A 21,642-nucleotide genomic window follows, 5' to 3' on the forward strand; every position below is an offset into this window, starting at 1 on the left:
AGTGTGCGGCTGATACAACTTCCTGGAGTGCATGCTGTTCCCAGTTCCCAGTTCCCAGTTCCTAGTCCTCAGTCCTCAGTCCTCAGTCGTCTGCAAGATAAGTGCTGTTTATGTATTTATGATTTTGTCTTTTTTGGATCCAGGTGACCCTGACTCCCTCCGTGTCAGTGTAGGGAGCCGGTGGTCGTGTCCCTTCACTATTGTAGGGTCTTCAGGTAATAGATAGCCGAGGAACGTGGATATGCGGCCATCCACCTTTGGGGTGTTCGCATAGGCTGAGCAGTGAGGGAGAGCGGCAGGTCTATTGCAGGGGTCTCCCTTTGTTCCTTAGTTGTGGATCCAGAGAGACATTGTTTATATGGTATGAATATGTAGAGAGAATCTCTAAATCGCACATCCTCATACCTATGCTTCTGATATACAACTGTTTTCAATTATCAGCATTTCTTATGATAAAACATGGCTATACAGCGATGCTATCAATCATTTGCTGTGCACTATAAAGAGACAATTGTCTCTTTATAGTGCACAGCAAATGATTGATAGCATCGCTGTATAGCCATGTTTTATCATAAGAAATGCTGATAATTGAAAACAGTTGTATATCAGAAGCATAGGTATGAGGATGTGCGATTTAGAGATTCTCTCTACATATTCATATTGTTTATATGGTATTGTCTTGTTTCCTGTACACCATCCGTGACAATATGTTACGTTCAGAACCAAATAATTTAAAGAGAACCTATTACCAGATCAGATATGTAAAATTAATTAATTATTGCTGCTTCCCTGACTATATTGGTTGCTCTCGTTTGTTTTTACCCCCTCCCCCTTCCCAACATACATGTTCTGAAGTCCTATATGCAAATAGATCAGTGGTTTGCCAAAGGGAAGTCAGTTTCATTGCTCAGATGCTTTATAATTAGCACAGACAGAGTTGTGAAGCCCAACTGAAGGGAACATACATCATGGTCCTGCAAGCAGTGGCGTAGCTATAGGGGTCACAGCCGTCGCAATTGTGACTGGGACCCTAAGTCAGTGGTGCACTACCAATGACTGTATTTTTCACTTTATAAAACGCTGTGCGTCTTATTCTAGTGAGTACTTCCATTATCGAGGAGCTCACTAGTCTGCAGGAGGCGGGGGGAGCAGTGAGTAAAGCATGATACTCACCCCTTTCCAGGGTCTTCTCCTGGCCACGCTGCACTGTTCTGACTGCGTACAGCATCAGGAGTTAGTGCGCGCACTATTACCTGATGTTGTATGCAGTCAGGTGACAGTGCAGCATGGACTGGAGAAGACCAGAGAGCGAAGAATGCAGGGGAGACCACCAGACCTGTAGAGTAGCAGCGGCGCAGGAGAGCAGTTAATTTATTTTAATGTCTGATATGGGGGGTCTGACATGGAGGCCTGACCTGAGGTATGATGCAGGGCTCTGACATGGAGGTCTAATGGTGATCTGAGGTCCGGGGGGCCTGACATGGAGGCATGATCTGAAGTCTCGTGCTGGGGTCTGACATTTAGGTCTAAAGGAGGTCAGATCTGAGGTCTGATATGGGGGGGCTATGGCATGGAGGTCTAATCAGGGTTTGATCTGAGGTCTGATATGGGGGTCTGACATGGAGGTCTAAAGGGGCTCTGATCTGATATGGGGGGTCTAACATGAAGGTTTGATGGGGTCTCATCTTAGGTTTTATATGGAGGTCTGATCTGAGGATCTGATATGGGAATTTGAGGATCTGATATGGGGTCTGATTGAGGATCTGATAAGGGTGTGCTTTAAAATCTGATATGGGGTTCTGATTTGAGGTCTAATGTGGGGGTCTGATATGTGGGTCTAATTTGAGGTCTGATATGGAGTTTTATTTGAATTCAGATATGGTTGTCTGATCTGAAGATGTGATATGGGGGTCTAATCTGATATGGGGGTTTGATGTTAGGATCTGATATGGGAGTCTGATCTGAAAGATAAGGGGGTATGTAAGGGGATATTTTTTGTACTGTTGCATATTATAAGAGGGTATTTTGTGTACTGAAGCACAACATACAGGAGTATTTTTTGTACTGGCGCACATTATACGTTTTTTTTATTTATTAGTGCACATTATAAGGGGGTGTTTTTTGTACTGACACAGATTATAAGGGAGTATTTTTGCACTGGCACACATGTTAAGGGGATATGTTTGTACTGGCAGACATTAAAGGGGTTGTTTTTGTACTGGCAAACATTAAAAGGAGAAGTATTAGTACTAGGACTATGGGGAACATGATTACTAGCATGGGCACAATGGGAGCATTATTATTTTTGCAGGCACTGTTAACACTATGCACTCTGGCAGATAATTATTTCGATTGGTAGAACTTTTAGGAGCACTATTACTGTGGTGGGCACCCTGGCACTGTATCAGTTTAGCACATTTATTTTTGGGGGACATTATGTTTATACTATTAGTGTCAGGTACACTATTTTCTGGGTGCAGTTATTTCCAATAATTATTGAAGGGGGCACTATCTGTGTGGTACTAGTATTTTACGGGGGACCATTTCTGAAGTATAGTATTAGGGATCACAGCGGGCACAGTGTGGGGGGTTGCAGGATGTAGGGTTGAGAAGGTGGGAGGATGATGGAAAAGTAGGAAACTAAGATGTCTGTCAAACTCTGCAGAGACGAAAAATGGCTGAAAGAAATCATCATGGTGGTTTGTTCTGAATAGAGAAGATGAGGAAAAAGAACGTCTACATCAGCGGAAACAACACTGGATGTAAGAGGTGTTTGGTGCTATATTACCCTGTGTGTTTAGTAGCCCTGCTTGTAAAGATTTCCAAGTATGTATTTAAAAGTAGGACTGGAGGGAGGAAGTTAGGGTGAGAATTTGGCATAGGAGAGTGTTGTTTCAATTTTTACCTCAGCAGTAGGGCTATTTGCACTCCTGTCCCTTGGTACAAAACACTGAGAGAAGGTGGGGCCTAAGCTGAGTTCTTGCACCAGGGCCCATGAGACTTTAGCTACGCCCCTGCTTGCAAGATAATGTATATCTCGTGAGATCATGCTGCACTAGGCTCCCTAGAATACTGTGAGAGTACAACAGGTCTGAGGCTAGGGCTACACACAGACTTTTGCCACATTACAGCTTCATTATCAACTGTGACCAAACTGTTGTATTAATACATGGTACTTAAATGCCAGTAATTTAAAAAAGTCTGCAAATTGTTTTCAATTTCACTACATATATCATTCCTTGGGTATTTTTATGTATAGTCCTATGAAAGCTCAGAAAAAGCAGTTTCTCATTGAAGATGCATAGCAGTGTATAGAAACTTGTCTTTCAGAGAATGCTTTTGGGGGGGAAAAGGTGTTAAAATTAAAGGGCATATATCAGCACATATGTACCTGTAAAAATGATGTTTTAATATATGCAAATATGCCTCTTTGAACAATGAAGGCATTGACGTTACACCTAGAGGCTCAGCTCTCTCTCTGGCACTGCCACATCAAAGATTTGGGGTTCCTGCCTCTCATCATTACAGAGAAGGGCATTGGTTAGCGGTCAGGAGTCTTTGTTCAGGCTTTGCTTCATTGGAAAAAGTGGTCACGATTACCCATGCCAGTCATACAGATGAGAAGCAAAAACTCCAACATGGTTTGGCTGACATGAGTTAATTTCCATACTTCTGTCCCATGTAGCATTACCTAACAAATAACTCTCCATGCACTGCTCTGACTCTGCAATGAGCCAGTTCCGCCCGAGCAGTGTCTTCTGAAGTCACATGTAAATTATGCCAGTCTTATAGGACTATGCAAAAGCCTATATTCTAACATTTTCCACCTATTACTTTGCCAGTGTGTTAACTTGGTAACACATTTTCTGAATTACTGGATTTACATTATTTATTACACCTGCAAGTTTTAATGAGAGGCTTCCAGTCAATGTGAGATGATAATAAAGCTGAAAAAGTGTTCTCTGGTTTAGCAATCCCTTCTTTCCCCAGATTGGACTATCTTTGAAGGACTAGTTTATCAAAGAGATTTTTAGACAGACAATCCCTTTAAATGGGTTTTATGGGCCTATGCATAAAAGGTTTATCTCTAAGATATGCCATCAATGTTGATCAGTGCAGGTCTGATCATGAGAACCATATGTGCAATTCAAGTTGTGTGAAGTGTATCTTCCCAATAATTTTTGTTATTGGTGAAGATTCCAGCAGTCATGCTGTACCCAAATCAATCGCCTATTTATGTCATACCATTATTAATGCTTAGGCATGTACTACCACTTTGAAGAGTAGATTTTGATTAATAAACTGTTAATTATTCTTGAACAGTTTAAGTTAATTCTGTGTTCCTATGCTCAAGAATGTAATTAAAGGCAAAAAATGTGTCACACTGCTGTTCGTAAGGCGAGCATTGCTGTGTTTTATCTTTTTTTTTTTTTTTTATAAATGACACTTGTGATTTCAATTCAAACAAACTCAATCAGGAGACAACAATCTACATTTCCCTTAAACATCACAAAAGGATAAAAACCATAAATAATTAAGAAGTTAATTAATGGTAATGGAATTATTTTAATTACCATTTATACAGTTTATAAAATAAATACATAAAAATACCCACTGGTTTTATAAAAAAAAAATAGCTGGTAGAAAAATATAATGTTAATCATTCTGTGCCTCTCTAGTTTAAACTGCTTGGAAATATATACCATCAAAGTGCTTTGAAGTTCAATTTTAATTTACATGCAAAGTATCTAAAAGCAGGATGGTAGAAAAAAGCTTCTGGCGCCTGATAATTGTAACACAACAGTGTTGTCAGATTTGATTAGAATACCATTTCAGTCACTTGTTTTCAGCTTTGGTTCCTGCAATATTTTCCAACTTTTCTCACTCTGGAACCCAGAATAGTACATAGGGCCTTAAATCCCTTCAAAATATATATTTTCCTTTCAGATTATTGTCAATCACATAAGGTCGTTTTTAATATAACACTGTAGCTCTTTTACAAACAGACTTATTGTCCTATTTATCCTCTATCCACAGTGTCTGTGGATGGTCCTGTTCCCCCTTTTCCCCTTATGAATGGAGTAGTGATCAAACATTCATCTTTGTGGAACGGTCAAAGAGAAATGGAAAAAAGACGGTCCCATAGAGAAAAACTGAGGTGCAGCACACATGGTTGACTGGCTCTTCATTAATGTGGGTGGATACAGGACAGTGTTAGTCCCAGCAGTTGAACTCCCACCAATCAGATACTTATACCCTACCCTAGGGGATGAGTTTAAATCTTTAAAGTTTAAAGGGGTTGTCTGAAATCGGTGTAATTGACCTATTTCTGAGATAGTTACTTGATTTAAGATTTTACTACTCTGTAGACCCCAGGATTACACCATGTGTGGTCACTAGAGATGAGCAAAGTTTAGGAAACTTCGATTTGCCTGCTTCACTGATTTTCACAAAGAAATTCGCTTCATGGCAAATTACTTTGTCATGAAGTGCATTTGTGAGTAGTAGGCGCAATGACAGGAAACAACGATTGTGCCGCTCCTCCCCATCATTCAACTCTTCAGATGCCACATTCATCGGTGATTATGTCATCTGAGATAAAAAATCAGGCTGAGGCCATTTTGAGTGAAGATCCCATGCAAAATCTCATGCTTGCTGGGGTGATGACTTTATACATCACCGGGCATGAAATTTTGCACAGGATCTTCAATCAAGATGCCCACAGTGGCCTCTTCGCGCTCAAATGAATTAGGTGAGTATGAATTTTAATTTTTTTTTACCACCATTTCAGGCAACTTTAATTTGTTACCATGGAGCACAAGGAAATTTGGCTCTGCGGCAAATTTAATTTTCCCTGAAATTCGTATCGAAGTCGATTTTGGATTCTTTGATTCGTTCAACACTAGGAATCATGGTCAACTAGCAGGGTCAAAACCCTTGCAGATGATATAGCAAGTGTGCAGCTAAACATTTCCTCTGCAGAGTCAACATCCAGGGAAAATCAGTATTGTATGATGTCCATTCAGATTAACTTTGTGTATTTATTTGTATAATGGTGCATCCCTTTTGATCGTGTATATCACTAGTAAGATAGTTCCATCCAAGATGCATTCAATAGTCGGTAATTTGAAGAATGGTTAGCATTATTTCTTATAATCCCTCTTTCATATACAGTACTGTAAGTGAATTATCAAATGTGAATTATCAAAGGTGTTTGCAATTTCTGCAATATCTTTTGCTCAGGGACCTTTTGCAGGAAGAAATCCTTGCTCTATTAGTCAATTCATATATTTCCTTTATGACACAATAAATATAAAGCAAATTAATATAAAGTATATTATTAACCATAGTCCAATATTAGAAATGTGCCATACATTCATGTTAACTTGACTACTTTGTTCTATTGTCAAATTACATTTAAGTAATTAGGATGTCTTGCAGAATAATAGTGATCTTTTAATGGCTCATGTGATATGCATTTTGAATAAGATATCACTTATGCAATCAAAATAAATGTGCAATTTTAGATTGCAATTAACAAAGACAATTGCGTAATTAATGACTGCAGTGCATAAATGAGTAGTTACTGCTAAGGGACTAATAATATGGCAGCAGCACTGTTATGATCACAATAAAGTTAAACTTAATTTTAATGCCTCTATCAATAATACAGTATAAGAGGAATTGAAAATTAAATGCACGTTTAAAGATACCTTTATTGCTAGGAAGGGCTAATTTGGGATGTTGCCTCTATATACATTGCAGGCTTAGTCTATGCAATTTCAATATTCAAGTACAATTATGTTAAGTTAACCTGGAGAGTTATGTGATCAATCTGATGGGGGGAAAAAATCAAATCTAAACATGGTGAATTTGTTTTTACAAAAAAAAATATATATATTTAAAGTTATATAATAATGTATATGTAATAGGACAATATCTATCCATGATATGTTCTCCTAACATATGACTTATTAATCCTTAAGGCCTCTTGCACACGACTGTATGGCTTTTTTTGTATTTTGCGGTCCGTTTTTCACGAATCCGTTGTTCAGTTTTTTGTTCCCGTTGTGTTTCCGTTTCCATTCCGTAGTTCCGCCAAAAAATCTCCGTATGGTTTCTACATTCGATCTATTGTTTGCGGATCGCAAACAGAAACATACAATTTTTAATCATTAATGTAATGTACAGTAATGTGTTTTAACAGTATACACATGGGCAAAGTAGGCATGGATTCACCAAAAATGGATGACATATGGATGTGTTCCGTATGCATTCCATATTTTTTGCGGACACATTGACTTGAACGGAGCCACAGATTGTTATTTGCGGGCAATAATAGGACAAGTTCTATCTTTCAGTGGTACGGATATATGGAAACACGGAAACGGAATGCATACGGAGTACATTCCGTTTTTTGGGGTAAACCATTGAAATGAATAGTTTCGCATATGGACCACAAACGGAATCCGCAAAAATGGAAAGGAAATGGAAAAAAAACGTTAGTGTGCAAGAGGCCTAAGACTGATTTCATACATAGGGTTTTTTGTAATTTTTGCCCTTTTGTTGTATTTTTATGGCATTTTTTCATACTCAATGTTACTTTAAATTCTATAATGAATCATTAAAGTCACTACAGACAAAGCATTTTTTAGGACTTGTGTTTTGTGTGTTTTTATTATTTTTGGCAAAGCATAGCATGCTCCAGGTAAGGCATATTTAAAAAAAAAAATGCTAAAAAAGCTGTAAAAATGAAAAAAAAAAAAAAGTTTTGAAAAATAAACCTTAAAAGGGAGGACATATCCCAATTAGGGATGAATGAATCACATTTCTGATCCAAGATCCAAAGTTGATTCGTTCCCGAACTTCGTTAGGTCCAAAGTCTCACGAGTCTTTGGTGAATAACTTCGGTCTTTGAGACTACAACTTTAAAAACATTTTAAAACAGGAATTTTAAGTTTTGAAGGCTTCAGTGCCGGCTGACAATGTTTTTAAAGTTGTAGAATCAAAGACCAAACTTCTTCACCGAAGTCTCGCGAGACTTCAAACTTAACGGATTTTGCCTCCATGCAGTGAGTGCATTTTAATGCTGTCTGGAGACAGATCTTCATACAGCATTAAAACAAAGTTGGGGAAAGAATCAACTTTGGATCTTGGATTCGACGCACAATTGGCTCATCCTTAATCACCATGATACACTTTCCACTCTGATCATTGAAAACAGCCTTTTTTTGGAACCCAAACTCTTCTGCAGAATGAAGGAGCTGCAGTGCTGGTTTAGAGCTTTTTTTTACAAGAGCGATACAGATTGTGTTAGGATCAATTCAGGGGAAAACTGATAGTTTTGCAAGAAAGTTCAATCAATTTATTCTGCAATTGCGTTGAATCCGATGTGCAATGTGTGCATGTTTCCATTTGGATTGTATGTGTTTTTCATGCATGTGAAGAAAATCTGGAGAATAACACCCAACATCTCCTAGCAACCAGCAGGGGAAAATGCATTGCATCTGTATGCTTCCATTTTTCACACAAGCCCCATTCACTTCTATGGAACCAGTGCTGCACAATATAGAACATGCTGTGATATTTCCTGAACATAAAGATGGTGCATAAAAAAAAACGCAGACCCACTGAAATAAATGGATCAGGATTTAGTCCGGATGCTATGTGCTTTCGGATGGAAAACTTGCTTGTGGGAAATAGCTTTTACTGCTGTGGTCTCTGAATAGCTCTACACGTCTGTTAATAATTTTACTGCATCTTGGAAGGCCTGTTCATCAGAAACTGGAATGTAGGCCATATTTTAGAGGTAAATTATACCAGTTTTATGGTTAACCAGTTTGCTCTGGTTTGTTTTGTAAGACGGTAAAACTTATTGAAAACAATCATTTATGGTGACAGAGTGCAAAAGTATCTTTTCTGACTAATCGAAACTTTTTTCATGTGTCAGGAATATATTAGATTTACCTCTCTAGTGATAAATCGTATCATTATCACTATTATTGTATCTTGTAACAGGAAAAACTAGAGTAGTAGTCTATGATTATTAAGCTAAAGATCGAGTATGGACAGGATAGAGACAGTGTAAAATGTGTATGATTTTTGTAAGTTTGGTACAGCTAATTTGACATCACAATGAATAAAAAAGCCACCAAAAACAACATGAAATTCAGGATGTTTTAAAAAATAAATAAAAATAAGCCAGAAAAATGTTATATATGAAAAAGCATTAGAAGACTGACAGATAAAAACATCAAGTACAACTATGCTACCTTAAAAGACATTCATTTTGTGTTGGGGCCCATTATAAATTTTGCTCTCTTGCCCAGTGATGTATGTTTACGTCTCTGAACCAGACTTCAGTAGAGAGTAAGCTTCTATAATATTTTTTAGCTGTTTTGTAAGTGACATATAGTCTAATTTTATGTATCATTTTGGATGTTTAGATTTATACATATATACATTTACCATATTTATTATGTTTAGTTAAAATTCCAAAAAGTAAAAAGGTTACACCTTTTTGTTTTTATTTATTTGTAAGGTGATATAAGGTACAAGCTCCACTTGAAAAAAAAAAAACCTTCAATAAAATTTATGTTAGAGAACAAATTACCATTCTGCAAATATGTTATCTATCCACTATAGTATTAGATGCAAAGGTTAAAAGGTATAAAATCAATCTCAATTGCCATTCAAGAAGTATAAAAATGATACATTGGAGCAGTAAATGTGCTTTGAAGGCCAAGTAGACCTTTGTTAATGAGGTCAAAGGTGATACTAGTAGACATCTGTTGCCCTACTGTCTGCCACTTATTTGTCTATATTCAATCTCCTTCTTGACCTTTTCTGTCAGATGTTAAAAAGTAATGTACAGGGGAGAACCTGAAAACTAACATAGGATGACATCTATATGCAGTTTCCATGTCCATCCAATAAATAGAAAGCACAAAAGCATTAATTTCAAGCTGTGATGATAAAGATGCTCCATCTCCATTTAGTGACCCCTGGGGCCCTTAATAAAGCCAACACCACATGAATCTAGAACTCCTTAGATGCTGTATACTTCTTGTCAGCACAACATAAATATTCTTTTATATTCAGTCAAGTGGGCTACAAATACTGTATCTATCTGCTACCATGTTTTAAGATAAGATAGTCCTTCTCTTAGTATTACTTTCACTTAACCTCTTCTGCATTGCCTGTATTGTAAGTGATATATTAAGTCAGTTTCCATGACCTGCAAGTGTTCTTCAGTTTGACATGAAAAGCACAAAAATGAAGCACTATGAATTAACCAATACGTCATCAAGGACGCATTTGGCACTACATGAATCATCAAGGACGCATTTGGCACTACAGCTGCTCCAATTTTGATAAATAATAATGATACTCATATTAAAACATACTTACACTTTCAGAATGACCTGCCATATGCTTGTATTCTGCATTTTTTTTTAGCAGTGGCCCCCAAAACAGCTGTCGGCAGATGGATATATGTCTTGGCTATTTTCCCTTGTCATGTTCCAAGGGGTCTTAAAAAGTCGAGCATTGACACATAAGGAATCACTTCCAATAGGTGGCACTACTGAGATGGTTCTCCTTCTCTGGGAAATATAGCTTTGCATATCCATACTCAGCTGGTCTCCTCAAACCTAGCCAATAACTCCCTTAAACTGCATTCAAGGCATCTTACTCTCCCAGCCAGAATCCTACTCTGTACTGATGAAGGACAGGCATCCAGAAACGACTGTCTGCAGATGGATATATGGATTGCCGATTTCCCCTTGTAATATTATTAAGCTTAAAGAGGATGTTTTAATAGCTCAATGCATTCCCCATGTAATAATTCTGGAGCACCTATTCTTATGGCTCTATGATGTATCATTCCTTTATTATTTGCACTAGAAGTTATGAATTAATTGCTATTAGCCTTTAGTGTTGATCTCGAATATTCTAATCGCAAATTTTTATCGCGGATATCGGCACTTCGAAAATTTGCAAAGATGTAGAATATAGTGCTATATATTTGTAATTGCGAGTATTCTAGATTTTTTTTCATCAGTACCCTCACTGCTTTTTGCTTGTGGGCCAATGAGAAGGCTGCAATATCTTTGTCAGAGCTTAACAACATTCCTAGCAACCAATAGTTGCCTACCCCTTACTATATAAGAAACTCCACAGCAGCCTTTTTCTGCTGTTTTTTGCAGTTCTGAGAGGGAGCAGTGCCATTGCTGTGCTCTGTGCTTTCCTGAGTCATCTGGATCCTTATTCAATTACATTAGTTAGTTAGTTAGTTAGCTCATATATATAATACAGATAGTTAGTGGGAGATAGGCAGTGTAGGTTAGATAGTGATATAGTGTAGCTGATAGGTTCCAGTGGAGGGTGTTAGGTAGTGTGATAGGAATTACTGTACTGTGCATTTTCTCCAGTCTCAGGAAACTTCTAGCAGCTTAAAAAATGTAGCAAAAGTGAGCCACGCCTGTGTTGCACGAGCAATAAACGCATATTACATTTTCGATTTTCGCAATCAAGAAAATAATGACAGGAGATCACGAATTTTAGAATTTGCTAATTTATGGCGAATATTAGGCCAATTTTTTTTTAAATATCGCGAAAACGAATATTGCCTATGCTGCTTATCACTATTAGCCTTCAGTAAGGGTACAAAGGGGAGGTAAGCAGTTGGGGGTGTGTACCTGCACAGACTGACTCTATCCAATCAGTGCTGGCATTTTCAGACTGTGCAGGTACACGCCACCAACTGGTTACCTCCCCTCTGTACCATTACTGTAGGCAAATAGCAATTAATTTCTAACTTCTAGTGCAAATAATAAAGGAATGGCACAACATAGAGCCATAAGAATAAATGCTCCAGAATTGTTAGTACGTGGAGAATGCATGAAGTTATTAAAATAGGCATGTCAGAGGTCTTCTTTAAGCATATGCTTGTTAGAAAATCAAACATTCACTCATAGAAACCCCTTTCAATGGTGTGTTTTAATGAGATCGTTCTCTTTGAGAGATATATCTTTGCATATTAATGTAGCATAAACTATATATCCTGGAAGATTACATCCGCATTTGTGATCAATTTTGGTGAGTGAAAAGTTGCCAAACATTTTGCAATGCATACGGTCACACAGGTGGATTTAGATAAATCTACTTTAAATCTACTTAAAAATTTACATGAGTCACATGTGGATTAGTTGCAGTTTTAGCTGCAGATTTGTGAAATTCCTATGCCTATGCAGTGGTACTATATAGTATAAATTGACATTCAATTCCCCATTATAGGTCAATTTCCAGAGTTTATCCACCAGATGTGCACATACCCTAAGTTTATGTTTACAAGGTGGATTTTCTGTATGGATTTTAGCAATATCCCCTCTCAATACATATTTTTTAGGGCTCAAAAATATAAATGTGGTTGCATAAGTGTGCACACTCTCTTATAACTGGGGATGAAGCTGTGTTCAGAATTAAGCAATCACATTCAAAATCATTTTAAATAGGAGTCAGCATACACCTGCCATCATTTAAAGTGCCTCTGATTAACCCCAAAAAGTTTTCAGTTTGTTTTTCAATTGAGTGGTACAGTTTATAGGTCACATTAAAGGTGGAAAAAGTTCTGAAATGATTTATCTTTGTCTCATTTTTTACATCACAGATACCTGAGATACCTGAGGGGTGTCTATACTTTTTATATCCACTGTATATGCATATATATTAGAGATGAGCAAAGTTTAATTTGATTCAATTCCTATTTAATTTGTCACAAATCATGATAAATCTGGTATGCCTAGGCCACTCTGCCTAATCATACTCATCCCAATTGGTGGCCCAATCTCAGTGTGAAGGCTTGCAGGGAGAGTGCATCACTGCGTGCATTACGTTTTAGTGCACCCACATTCATAGTTAATCCATTCTGCAGGTACTGTGTTACAGGCAGGTGTAATTTATCGCCATCTACATCACTGTGCAATGCACCAAGATTCATAGCTAATCCCTTCTGTTAAACAAAAAGAAAAGCATATAGCACCCTTCAGTAAAGCAAAAAAAAATGGTGCACGACCCTGCAGGAGCTGTGTCCAAATGGCTCCTTTATCACCATAGACTTAAAAGTGCAGTGCATGGAGTGCAAGATTCAAGCAGTGGCGCCATGACAGAGTGGGGAGGGTGGCAGCAGTGGAAGTAACAGTAACAATAGTGGCCCCATGACAGAGTTGGGAGGGTGGTAGCAGTGGGAGTACCAGTGACAGTAGTGGCCCCATGACAGTGGGTAGGGTGAAAGCAGCAGCAATGGCAGTAACAGTGACAATAGTGGTCCAATAACAGAGTAGGGATGGGGGCCAACAGCATTGGCAGTAACCAGGGGTGCACCACCAATGAGGTCAGGTGAGGCAATCGCCTTAGGCAGCACAGGTAGGGGAAAGAGGGGGGCAGCGGAAGGGCCATGGGTAATGAGCGCTTTCATTGTGGAAAAGGGGTTAGGTTAAGAAATTAGCATTGGGGGGGTGCCTTTTCAGTTTTTGCCTCAGGCAACAGAAAGGCTAGGTGCACCCCTGGCAGTAACAGTGACAATAGTGGCCCCATGAAAGAGTGGGGAGGGTGGCAGCAGCAGCAGTGGCAGTAACAATGAAAATAGTGGCCCCAAAACAGAGTGGGGATGGGGACCAACAGCAGTGGCAGTAACAGGGACAATAGTGGCCCCATGACAGAGTAGGGAGGGTGGCAGCATTGTTAGTACCAGTGACAGTAGTGGCTCCATGACAGAGTGCAGAGGGTAACAAAGTGATGTACAGTATGAGATCTGCACACCGTAACAAGGATGGGTGCTCATACAGGACATAAGTCGAAGCAATTATTTGAGAGATTCTCTGGCACACCAAAAACTTTTATAATGCTTTGAATCCATCATGTAAGTGTTATATTCCATATATTATAAGGGGAAGAAAACAGCAAATAAGGTTTGATAATATACGCAAATAATGAGAAGTAGAAATAATGATAATCGTCAAAGAACGGCGCAAGCAATATCATATATCATTGCTATAGGTCCAAAATCATGGCAATAGTATACATTATTGTATATTTAACTCTATTGGAGTACTATTATGAGGCGTGTCGAGGTGTATACAGTAAGGTAAGGGAGTGTCCAATATAGCTGAATATTAGGGGGGCGGAGAAAAGTAAAGTAGGGAGGTATGATGATGGAGGCAATAAAAAGTATAGACAATAATTAATAAGAGGAGGCCGGAGGTCCTGAGAGTGAGAAAAAAAAACACTGTGCTGGTACAGTTAATAAAGTGGTGCAATTGAGACCTGTGGAGAGGCTTAATCTGGACGGCGCTGCATGGCGGATGTGCGCACTATAAGGCCTCATGCACACGACCGTTTTGTGCATCCGCGTCCGTTCCGTCATTTTTCACAGTTTAGCGGAGGTCCCATTCATTTATATGGAGCCGTGAAAAAAAAAATTATAGTCCTCCGTTTTTTCTCCACGTCTGTGATCCGTGATTCCAGTCTGTCAAGAAAATATAACCTGTCCTATTCTTGTCAGTGGAAAACGGAGGACGGACCCATTCAATTCAATGGGTCCGTCAAAAAAAAACGGATGCACAACTGGTATGTTATCCGTGTCCGCGTCCGTGTACGTTTTTCTGTGCAATAAAATTACACTTTTCATTAACCTTCCTTTTTTTCCCCCTGTCAGACAAAAAAAAAGAGGACACAAGGAAACACAACTGAAGCAAAATCGGACACGGACCACTGAAGCCAAATCACTGACAGTGAAAAAACACTGTCATGTGCATGAGGCCTTAATAGAATGTTTGGTGTCCCAGGAGTAAGCGAGCCCCACGGCTGAAGTCACTACGTCAGAGTGCATGCACGCAACGATGTATGTGGATATACTGGCAAGGGAACCGCTAGTGTAGCGGTTACTATGCAGAAGTAACGCTAAAAGCGGGGGAGAGGGAGACAAGGACTGGTATCTTCTGCATGAATGTCCAAAAGGGGAGATGGTATAATGCATAAATATGAAATGTATTGAATATATAAAGTATATACACTCACCTAAAGAATTATTAGGAACACCTGTTCCATTTATCATTAATGCAATTATCTAGTCAACCAATCACATGGCAGTTGCTTCAATGCATTTAGGGGGGTGGTCCTGGTCAAGACAATCTCCTGAACTCCAAACTGAATGTCAGAATAGGAAAGAAAGGTGATTTAAGCAATTTTGAACGTGGCATGCTTGTTGGTGCCAGACGGGCCGGTCTGAGTATTTCACAATCTGCTCAGTTACTGGGATTTTCACGCACAACCATTTCTAGGGTTTACAAAGAATGGTGTGAAAAGGGAAAAACATCCAGTATGCGGCAGTCCTGTGGGCAAAAATGCCTTGTGGATGCTAGAGGTCAGAGGAGAATGGGCCGACTGATTCAAGCTGATAGAAGAGCAACGTTGACTGAAATAACCACTCATTACAACCGAGGTATGCAGCAAAGCATTTGTGAAGCCACAACACGCACAACCTTGAGGCGGATGGGCTACAACAGCAGAAGACCCCACCGGGTACCACTCATCTCCACTACAAATAGGAAAAAGAGGCTACAATTTGCACGAGCTCACCAAAATTGGACTGTTGAAGACTGGAAAAATGGTTTCTTGAACATGACAATGAGTTCACTGTACTAAAATGGCCCCCACAGTCACCAGATCTCAACCCAATAGAGCATCTTTGGGATGTGGTGGAACGGGAGCTTCGTGCCCTGGATGTGCATCCCTCAAATCTCCATCAACTGCAAGATGCTATCCTATCAATATGGGCCAACATTTGTAAAGAATGCTATCAGCACCTTGTTGAATCAATGCCACGTAGAATTAAGGCAGTTCTGAAGGCAAAAGGGGGTCCAACACCGTATTAGTATGGTGTTCCTAATAATTCTTTAGGTGAGTGTATGTACATAATGAAGTAGGAAAGAGTGATGCTGAGGAGGAAATAGTAGTAACATGAAATCAAGCAGGAGTTAGAATTGAGAAAATGGATAGTATAGAATGATAAATGAAAAATAGGGATAATGACAAAGACTAACGAATCTGTAAAAGAATGGAGAATAGAAAATCAGATATATGCATAATTTTACAAATTAAAGAAAAAAGAACAAAAAAAAATCACATTCTCTATTAAGTCCTTTTGGGGACAAAGTATCCAAACGATGGATCCAGAAGGATTCACGTTGTTTAAGTTGTAAAGTGCGGTTTCCTCCCCTGTGCTGAATTGATACTCCTTTCAGAACTTGAAATCGCAGTGATGAAACGTGATGATTGTACTCCTTGAAATGGGCCGGTATTGGTAAAAGCCATTGTTTAGTTCTAATGGTGGATTTGTGCTTGGAGATCTGGTCTCTTAAGAATATGTTGTGTAGTCTTGCCAACGTAAATCAGGCCACAAGGGCATTTAATAAGATAAACTACATATAACAGTGTTCATTTTAGGACATGGTCAGATATCATTGTCAAGTATCAGAATAATGCCAGTGTGACACCTAACCCTGACACCTGATCATGACACCTGACACTGACACCTGACCATGACACCTGCTGTCTTAGAGTGAGCTGTTCAAAGGGACACGCTCCCTAGCCAATTAGACCACGCCCCCTCCCACTCCTCAGCCGACAGAGATTGAAAAAAATGAAGTTAAAAATCAATTTCTATGTCCCGCTAAGCCACGCCCTGATCTGGTTAGACCACGCCCCCTCACACTCCTCAGCCGACAGGGATTGAAAAAATAAAGTTAAAAATCAATTTCTGTCAGCTGCAGGGGTGGGACTTTCTTCCTGCAGCTCACACTCAGACAGCAAAGTAATGCCGCCTGAGAGTGAGCTGTTCAAAAGGACATCCTTGTGTCCGTCCAGACCCTGCACCAAACAGAGGACAGGGAGTCTGAAAGCCGGACTGTCCAGCCTAAAACTGGACCTCTGGCCACCCTAGGGGCAGGCTGCTGTGGAGGTCACAGTTAAGGGGATGGTCCGCTATGGAGGTCAGTGTTAAGAGGCAGATTGCTGTAAAGGCCACTGTTAAGGGGGCAGCCCCTGTGGAGGTCACTGTCAAGGGGGTGGTGTGCTGTGAAAGTCACTGTTAAAGGGGAAGGCTGCTGTAAAGGTCAAAGTTAAGGGGGTGGGCTGCTGTGAAGGTCCAATTTTATGGGACGGGGCACTGTGGGGAGGTCAGTGTTAAAGGGTGGGGCTGTGGAGGTCACTGTTAAGGGGGCGGGGTGCTGTAGATGTCACTGTTATAGTGGATAGTGTTGATATATTTTAACAACACACATAAACATTAAATGAAATAGATTAAATACACCAGAGTGAAGCCAGGTCCTTCAAATAGTACTTTATCTATTCAATACATTTCATATTTATGCATTAGACAATCTCCTCTTTTGGACGTTTATGCAGAAGATACCAGTCCTTGTCTCCCTCTCCCCCTCTTTTAGGGTTACTTCTCCATAGTAACCGCTACACTAGCTGTTCCCTTGCATGCGCACTCACTCTGACGTTGTGACGTCAGCCATGGGGGGCGCCTACTCCCGGGACACCATACATTCTATGTGTAGTGCGCACGATTGCCATGCAGCTCCATCCAGATTACGGCTCTCCACGCCTGGCCACAGGTATCAATTCCACTTTGATTAACTGTACCAGCACTGTGTTTCTTTCTCACTCTCAGGACCCCCGCCCCCTCTTATTAATTATTGTCTATATTTTTTATTGCCTTCATCATCATACCTCCCTACTTTACTTTCCTCCATCCTCCTAACATTCAGCTATTTTGGACACTCTCTTACCTTAATCTATACACCTCAACACGCCTCATAATAGTACTCCAATAGAGTCAACTATACACTAATGTACACTATTGCCATGATTTTGGACCTATAGCAATGACATATGATATTGCTTACGCCGTTCTTTGACGATTATCATTATTTCTACTTATTATTGGCGTATATTATCAAACTTTATTTGCTTTTTGCTTCCCCTTATAATTATTTAACCCTCTTATAATATATAGAATGCTACATTAGTTGTTTATATTTCATCACGGATCCCTTGTCAAAGGTCCTTTGGCAGACCGAAACGTTGGGACAGTATATGGCCTTATAAAAGCTTTGTATATATGTGGAATTTCTGGACATGGATTAATTGTACAGTGTAATTTAAACACTTACATGATGGATTGGGAAAGCATTATAAAAATGTTGTGTGTGCCATAGAGTGGGGAGGGTGGCAGCACAGCAGTGGCAGTAACAGTGAAAATAGTAGCTCCATAAAAGAGTGGGCATGGAAACTACAGCAGTGGCAGTAACAGGTACAATAGTTTCCCTATGACAGAGTGGGCATGGAGGTCTACAGCAGTGGCAGTAACAGGTACAATAGTTTCCCTATGACAGAGTGGGGAGGGAGGGCAGCAGCAGTGGCAGTATGGCTGTGTTCACATTTTACTGATCCATCAAAGAACAGGAAAAATAAATAAATAAATAAATCCTCCATTTTGAATGTAAAGTCTCTTTCAAATGGTCAGTATTTGGTCAGTATTTTCATCAGTATTTAATCAGTAATTGTAAGCCAAAGCCAGGAGTGGGTCCAAAACAGATAAAATGTAATAGAAATATTTTCATATTTTCCGTGTTTTGGACCTACTTCTGCTTTTGGCTTACAAATACTGATCAAATACTGACCATGTGAAAGACCTTATGCTCAAAGCACCTGCTTGTTGAAGAAGTGCACTGTAGTCAGTTCTTGTTAACCCCTTCCCCCCATGCATAGAAAATAGTCCCTCACACACAGCCTCAGCGATTCCAATAAATAATACTAACATGGTTCTGAAATCTCCGCTGCACTTACACTGGCTCTGGAGTGTTCCTCTCAGGAGCCGACTGGATATGTTCCTGTAAAAGGAATCTCCTGAAACCCCGACTGGGTACCTCCATTGATGGATGCTCCCAGGAGGACTTCAAGCACTCCGCTCGACACCGTTACCACCACAGGAACCTGGAACAGAAACAGCTCTTACAAGAGATAGGAGTAATAGCCAGGGGAGTATACAAGTATAGCAATCCCCACACACATGAGACGAGGCTCTATGTTGAATGTAAAACAGGAACTCTTTATTGAACACACAGCATTGACTTATATACACATGACATACTGAGGACATGACAGTTTAAACACAAAACTAACCCTATTCAACAAACACAATGGAATTGTCTGTGATGCAATTAACAAACACACTGGCATTGTCTTTGACGCAATCAACAAAATACAATTACCAAAACACATTGTGCTCTGCCTGTGATACAATTACCAAACATAATGGCCTAACTTAATCACTCACAGACAGAAAACACACATTTTTCCCAAAACACAGAAAACACCTCAAAACCCCACATATCCCCATAATGTATACATCCATGGATAGTTCTGATCTGGGTGAACAACATATCCAAAAATCACCCAGATCCGAGCAGGGGTTCCCGAATTCCATGGAAGTCACATTTGGCCGACCGCAAGCATGGCTTTCCTGACCAAAACAGTTCCACAGATTTAAGCTGTGCGGCCGGTCTCTCTTCTCCTTCAAAGTTAGTATGGGCCATAATCCTGAGGCAAGAGGCTGGCAAACAGGCCCCTCCAAAACCCAGTGGCGAGGTTAGTTTCGCCACAGTTCTCATGTCTTCCTGTTCATCTGCATACACAGTACATGCAGCTGAACAAAAAGACTCGGGAGCCCATCTGGTCGGGACCTCAGTGGAAGAGCCCACAGGAAGTGTAAGCGCAATGGAGATGAAGACATCAGCGGCCCGATAGAGGGGTATGTACTGACTAAACCCTCTTCCTATAACAGTGCAGAAGATAGATGAATTTTTTTTTACAGCCCAGAGAACTCCTTTGAGGCTTAGTTCACATCTCCAGTAGTCTGATCTGACAGGCTGTTCCAGCAGAGAATAGCCTCGTGGAGTTCAATGGATCCGGCATTGCTGGATACTTGTTTTCATCACTGGACCCCATAGACTTCAATTGGATCTGGTGGGGATTTATCCACCTTCCAGAATGAGTGCTGGGTTTTGGCCAGACAAAAAAATGCTGCATAGAGCCTGCCGGATCAGCTTACCAGTGACGCAAACTTAGCGTCACACAAAATGAGCATTAAATGTTGTGGGGTGTAACAGTAGTGTAGGTGGCACAGAGTGTTCTCTCATATACAGTATATAAGGCCCCTTGCAGACAAACGTGAACAGAATAGGTCCGGATGCGTTGAAGATGCGTTCAGTGAAAAATGCGCGATTTTCCAAGCAAGTTAATTCAGTTTTGCCTGCGATTGCGTTCAGTTCTTCAGTTTTTATTGCGCGGGTGCAATGCGTTTTGCACGCGCGTGATAAAAAAAACTAAAGGTATACAAACAACATCTCTTAGCAACTATCTGCCAAAAACGTATCGCATCCGCACTTGCTTTCGGATGCAATGCAATTTTAACGCAACCCCATTCACTTCTATGGGGCCAACGTTGCGTAAAAATAGCTGAATATAGAACATGCTGCGATTTTCACACAACGCACAAGTGATGCGTGAAAACCAACGCTCATGTACACAGCCCCATTGAAATGAATGGGTCCGGATTTCATGTGGGCGCAATGCGCTGGCATCACGCATTGTACCCGAGCGGAAAACTCGCTCATGTGAAAGGGGTGCAATGCTTCTTTCTCAGTGTTACAAAGACAACTTTATGAGTAAAAGATGTAAAATTCGAACTTGCTTTTTGCGCTTTCTATTTATCTGTGTTGGAATATCTGAAGTATTCCCTAAAGCTGCATTGATTTCAGGATGAGTATAAGGCCTAGTTCACACGACCGTATGGCTTTTATTGTTTTTTGCAGTCCGTTTTTCATGGATCCGTTGTTCCGTTTTTGAGTTCCGTTGTGTTTCCGTTTCCGTTCCGTTTTTCCGTATGCCATGTACAGTATACAGTAATTACATAGAAAAAATTGGGCTGGCCATAACATTTTCAATAGATGGTTCAGAAAAAACGGAACGGAAACGGAACGGAAACGGAAGACATACGGATGCATTTCCGTTTTTTTTGCGGACCCATTGACTTGAATGGAGCCACGACCCGTGATTTACGGCCAAATATAGGACAAGCTCTATCTTTCAACGGAACGGAAAAACGGAAATACGGAAACGGAATGCATACGGAACACATTCCGTTTTTTTTGCGGAACCATTGAAATGAATGGATCCGTATACGGACCGTATACGGAACACAAAAAAACGGCCCGTACACTCGCAAAAAAAACGTTCGTGTGAACTAGGCCGTGAACGTGAACTAGGCCGTGAACGTTTTTTTTGCGGGTGTACGGGCCGTTTTTTTGTGTTCCGTATACGGTCCGTCTACGGAACCATTCATTTCAATGGTACCGCAAAAAAAACGGAATGTGTATCGCATGCATTCCGTTTCCGTATTTCCGTTTTTCTGTTCCGTTGAAAGATAGAACATGTCCTATATTTGGCCGCAAATCACGTTCCGTGGCTCCATTAAAGTCAATGGGTCCGCAAAAAAAACGGAACTCATACGGA

Source organism: Bufo bufo, chromosome 2 (assembly GCF_905171765.1).
Source record: "Bufo bufo chromosome 2, aBufBuf1.1, whole genome shotgun sequence".
NCBI classification, from domain to species: domain Eukaryota; kingdom Metazoa; phylum Chordata; class Amphibia; order Anura; family Bufonidae; genus Bufo; species Bufo bufo.